Raw genomic sequence first — 5,936 nt, forward strand, 5'->3', positions numbered from 1 at the left:
ATATAGCGCCTTATATCATTGAGACAGACGTCTTAAAGCGCTTCACAGAATATATTGTAAAAATGGATTGACTGTATTTTATGAGCGAAATGAGGAAGCCCATTGCACCCAGCAATGTCCCACAAACAGTCACAGATTGACTGACCAAATGTTTTTTGAGGGATTTTTAACCCCGGAAAGAAATCCGCCAATTGAACCAACAACTGGGTTCCTAGTTACTGCTAGGTAAACAGAGGCATGTGTAGTATGGATACTTGCCCAGAGTTTCAAACCTGGGTCCTCTTGTTTGTGAGGCAAGCGCACTAACCACTATGCTACGAGACTCCACAGTAACCGGTTGTAACAGCAAGTTAGAGAGAATCTGCTACACTGAAGATGGAATGACAAATCACTTCTACCCTACTTTAATCGGATGATCACTCTGTTCTGTAATGCATCATTTCTCCTGTGTCGAGACAAAAGTTGAAACAACCACTGTTGCGGATACCTCATTGCACAGAAACATTTGATTCTGCAAAGTTTAAGAAACTGTTCAGAATAAATTTGTTCTAATATACACTCAGGTTTGACAAATGAAAGAACCCGAGGGATTATAAAAGAACTCATGTCCTGGTTAGCAATCCTGCAGAAACAATTGAACATTCACTTGTTTGGTTGTGATACATTATTGTATGAAAATTGGCTGACGTGTAAACTTGCAAATACAGTCAACTACACTGGACAGCAATTCGCTGCAAAGTGAATAAACATTCTGAGCACTATGTCAAATGCAAGTATTATAATCAGTAAAAATACTTACCTTTTAATAAATATTCCAAAGCACTGACAGGTGCAATTAAAAATGTCAATTATACAAACATTACAGGGAGGTCAAATGCAGTGACAGGTTTACAGCTTGTACCCACACAGGAAACGTTCATGAGTCATGCCAGGAAGATACACTGAGCAGCGTACAACAACAACTTGCATTTCTATAGCGACCTTCATGTGGGGTAGTGTCCCAGAGTGTTTAACAGTGATGGAGTCTGACCCTGAGCCAGGGGGAGAGGGAAGGGGGAGGTAACCATAAGCCGATCAAAAACGACGGTCTTTAGGTGGGATTTAAAAGTGAAAGCATGCTTATTTACAAAGAAGGTAGTAAAGAACAATAAACTTACCTATAGATAGGCAAGCCACCCTGAACTTTGATCTGTATGTTCTAACAGATGGTGCACTAAGCCCATTACTACAGCACTGGGAGAGTCTAGTATGGATTAATTACTTTATACATTTCAACTACTGAAGTTTTACCACTGGCTCAATTTATCTTCACATATATACACACACACAAACACACGTGTTCAATGTCTAAGACTTAGTTATTAGAGGCCACTGATTCACCCACAAAATACAGTCACTCCACTTTACAGTATATTCTGCTCTTCATTTCTACTCATTTCTATTAAGTATTGTTCTGGTCCCCACAGCACATCGTTTTTTTGATTTATTTTGAAGCATGTTCCAGGGCATGGCTTTCAGTTTTAACATGTGTTCTGTGCCATCACTAAACATATTGTTCTGGCTCTTCTACACGACCAGACTGATTTGAAAACATGAATAGATCATTTTTAGGCAACAAAGCTGTTCTTTTGGATATTTCCAATTAGGATGCATCAATTTCAGCATTTAAAAGGATGATGTTACCATGGTGAGGTGCTTTACAAAGCACTTGATCCAAATTTATACCCAAAAGGAGACCACAACGACGCCATCTAGTCCTCATGCCCATGATTGTGTGGTTTGTTTCAAACTGAGACTTGAACTATAAATAGTGAGCCAAAAGGTGAAACACAATTATAATAATTATAATAATACTCCTTGCATTTGATATAGAACTTATGTCATCGAGACATCTCAAAGCGCTTCACAGGATATACTGTAATGTGAAGTGATTGTGTATTTTGTGGGCAAAATTTTCAATTCAACTCTTATCCTGAGGCAAGGTGGTGGTTGTATAAACAAGTTATTATGTTTCCTGCACTGTGAAGATTTCAGTTGTCATTAATATATATAATAATCCTTGCATTTGATATAGCGCTTTTCACGTCTTCTAGACGTCTCAAAGCGCTTCACAGAATATACTGTAAAGTGAATTGACTCTATATTTGTGGACAAACGCGGCAGCCAATTGCGCACAGCAATGTCCCACAAACATTCATGGATTGAAAATGACCAATTTATCTTTTTTTGGTTTTGGAGGGATTATTATTAGGCGTGTGGAGTAAGGAAACTTGCCCAAGGTTTGGCCCTGCCTGGAATTGAACTCAGATCTCTTGCTTGCAAAGCGAGTGCTCTAACCACTGAGCTATAGAACTCCACAACTGAAAATATTAATGTCACCACCACTTTTGGAAGCTTATTGTAGAAGAGAATTATTCCCCAGGTATCGATTAGAACTGTTGTAGCAAATCAATAATTAACACTTCAAAATTGAACACATTTAAATAAGTTCGATTCCCTGCTTTACATCTGAAAACAAGAGGTATGTTAGTGTTGCTTCTGGATGAATGCCATCTATACAATCTCAGCCTTCAACATCCTGACGTAATTGCATAGAAACAAAAAAACGAGAAAGGAGAAGGCCATTCAGTGCATTGAAACCTTGGGTAAATTTCTTTACTCCACATGCCTAATAATAATCCCTCAAAAAAAATTGATTATTTCAATCCCTGACTGTTTGCGGGACACTGCTGTGCGCAATTGGCTGCCGTGTTTCGCCCACATATGCACAGTCAATTCACTTTACAGTATAATACCAAGATCTACCGCTGCGCTCTTGCTTCTGCCAAATCCTCCTTCTACTCAAAGGTTATCTTGGAGACAAAGGACAACCCCAGGCTTCTTTTTTCCACAACAAACCGTCTCCTCCGTCCACCTTCCCATGCCTCGCCCAACCTCTCCTGAAACTCCAACTGTGAGGAGATGCTGGACTTCCTTGAATCCAAAATCGAGGGGATACATACGTTCAGCCACCTCTGCCCCATCCACCGCCACCCCCGCATTACCTCTCCCTCATGACCCAACCCCCACCCATCCCCCCCTACACTCCTTCGACCCTATCTCTCCCTCCTCCCTCACCGCCATCATTCGCAAACTCAAACCCACCACCTTATCCCTCGATCCCATCCCACCTCTCTCCTCATCTCTCAGCTCCACCTCCTGGCCCCTCTCCTATCCGACGTCATCAACCTCTCCTTGTCCACCGGTTCAGTTCCCACCCGACTAAAAACAGCCGTCATCACCCCCATCTTGAAAAAATCTTCCCTGGATCCATCCCTTCTCTCCATCTACCACCCCATCTCTAACCTCCCATTCCTCTCCAAAGTCCTGGAACAAGTTGTCACATCCCAGCTCCGCTCCTTTCTTTCTCGCCATTCCTTCTTTGAACCCCTCCAATCCGGCTTCCGTGCTGCCCATAGCACGGAAACAGCCCTGGTCAAAGTCACTAATGACATTCTGAACATCTGTGATCAAGGCTCCCTCTGCCTCCTTGTCCTTCTCGACCTCTCTGCCGCCTTCGACACTGTTGACCACTCCATCTCTGTCTTGGCCCTCTCCTCTTTAATATCTACATGCTCCCCCTTGGTGACATCATCTGCAGACATGGGGTCAACTTCTATATGTATGCAGATGACACCCAACTCTATCTTTCTGCCTCCACACTCAACTCCAGGACCACTACTGTCCTGACAGACTGCCTGTCAGACATCAAGTCCTGGATGAGGGTAAATTTCCTACAGTTGAATGTGAACAAGACTGAGACCCTCCTGATTAGCTCATGCCAACACCTCTGTACCTCAGGCTCTGGCAACATCAACCTCCATGGATGCACACTACAACTCACCAAGCCAGTCAGGAACCTAGATGTCTTGTTCGATCCTCAACTGTCTTTTCTTCCCCACATCCAAGCCATGACCCGCTCTGCCTTCCCTCACCTCCGTAACATCGCCCAACTCTGCCACTTCCTCACCCCTCAGGCCGCTGAAACTCTTGTTCATTATTATTATTATTAATAATAAGGTTATTATTATTGAGTCTTTTCGACCAATTTACTACATCCCAACATTTTGTTGTATCACTTAAAACATCCACGGCTAAAATCTCTCCGTTCTCGTACAGCATTACAGATGCATTATTCACCTTTATAACTCTGTGTGAAGAATTACTTTCTACCCCCAGCAAGAGAGAGAACCCGGTTTGATTCCTGGGCAGGGCGAAACCACAGGCAAGTTTCCTTACTTCATGTGCCTCTGTTTACCTAATAGTAGGTAGAAACCTGTTTTTTTGTCAATTGGCGGATTGTTTTCCGGGGGGTAACAGTCCCTCAAAAAAACATTTTGGTCACTCAATCCACGATTGTTTGTGGGACATTGCTGTGCGGAGTTGGCTGCTGAGTTTCACCCATAAAATACACAGTCAATTCACTTTACAATAAAATCTGTGATGCGCTTTGAGACATCTCAATGAAGTGACGTAGCACTATATCAAATGCCAGGATTATTATTATTTTATAATTATTGTATTTGTTCTGGTGTCTTTCACCTGGGGGAGCAAGATATCTCATTTGATGGATGGCAATTCTAACATTGTGGAAAATCCCCAAACTGTACTGAAGTGTCAGCCAAGGCTATGCGAGTTTAAAGTCCCAATGTGTGGCTTGAGCCCACAACCTTCTGACAGAGGTGAGAGTGATCCCAACTGAGCCAAGCTGACACCCATCCCATCCTTGGCAAACAGTGAAACTTTCTATTAAGGTTATCCCACCGTAAAGCAAATCTTCCAGCAAAGCCTGTGCTGGTTATTTATCTCCTTCAATGAAGATTTTACAGACTTTGTTTATTGGACCCATGATTACAGAATTAGTCAATATTTGGACCACGTTCAGTTCTTGGAAAAGGATTTTTTTTAAAAAAATGTGACTGAATGCATTACATCCCACTGGTGTCTGTACTAAGAGTGCAAGATTTTCCTACTTTTAAGACTGCACACTGTACAGTTTTGTTTGAAGGACACGGTGGGGGTGCTGATGGTGGTGAGATGAAAATGCTCCCACCCCATGAGGCAGAGGTAGAACAAATAGATTGATAATATATGTTATGGAGTAATTCACATCGGGTCGCTTTGTGTGAGAATTTGTTTCCAGCTCAAAAAACAGAATCTAACCAACAACGCACAGTCCATCAACACGAACTCCCATTCAGATCTAAAGATTATCATCGCCCCACACCACCCCACACCACCCCACCCTCTGCACACAAATTCGTACCTATTAGACAAATTTATTAAAGCAACGACTGGGGAGGAACACGCACTTCTGTGGAAGCTTTGGGGGAACACGCAGTGCAGTGCAGTGCAGCGAAGTGCTGCACAGCCGTCAGTTTGACACATCGGTTCGCTCACAGAGGTTCGAGACCACTTAGCAAACGTGGAACACAAACCGAGTTTTTAAACCCCACCCCCCAACCCCCCAAAAAAATACAACAACAACAACAACCATCTTTTGCAATCTTCTCTTGCACCAGCCCTGGTGCACAGAAGTGTGGGGGGTTTCCCCCCCCCAAAAAAAATAATAAAGCAAAAGCAGCAGCTTGTGTCCTCCCCCCCTCTCTCCCCCCCCACTCCCTCTCTCTCTGTCTCCCCCCTCCCTCTCTCTCTGTCTCCCCCCTCCCTCTCTCTGTCTCCCCCCCTCCCTCTCTCTCTGTCTGTCTACTCTCTCTCCCCCTCCCTCTCTCTCTCTCCCTCCCTCCCTCTCTCTCTGTCTCCCTCCCTCTCTCCCCCTCCCTCTCCCCCTCCCTCTCTCTCTCTCCTCCTCCCTCTACTCCCTCTCTTTCTGTGGGTGGTTGTGAAAGTGATTTCCTGTGCTCCGAGGAGCCGGCAATGACGTGGCTGGGAGTTAG

Source organism: Callorhinchus milii, unplaced genomic scaffold (genome assembly GCF_018977255.1).
Source record: "Callorhinchus milii isolate IMCB2004 unplaced genomic scaffold, IMCB_Cmil_1.0 Scaffold7, whole genome shotgun sequence".
NCBI lineage: Eukaryota > Metazoa > Chordata > Chondrichthyes > Chimaeriformes > Callorhinchidae > Callorhinchus > Callorhinchus milii.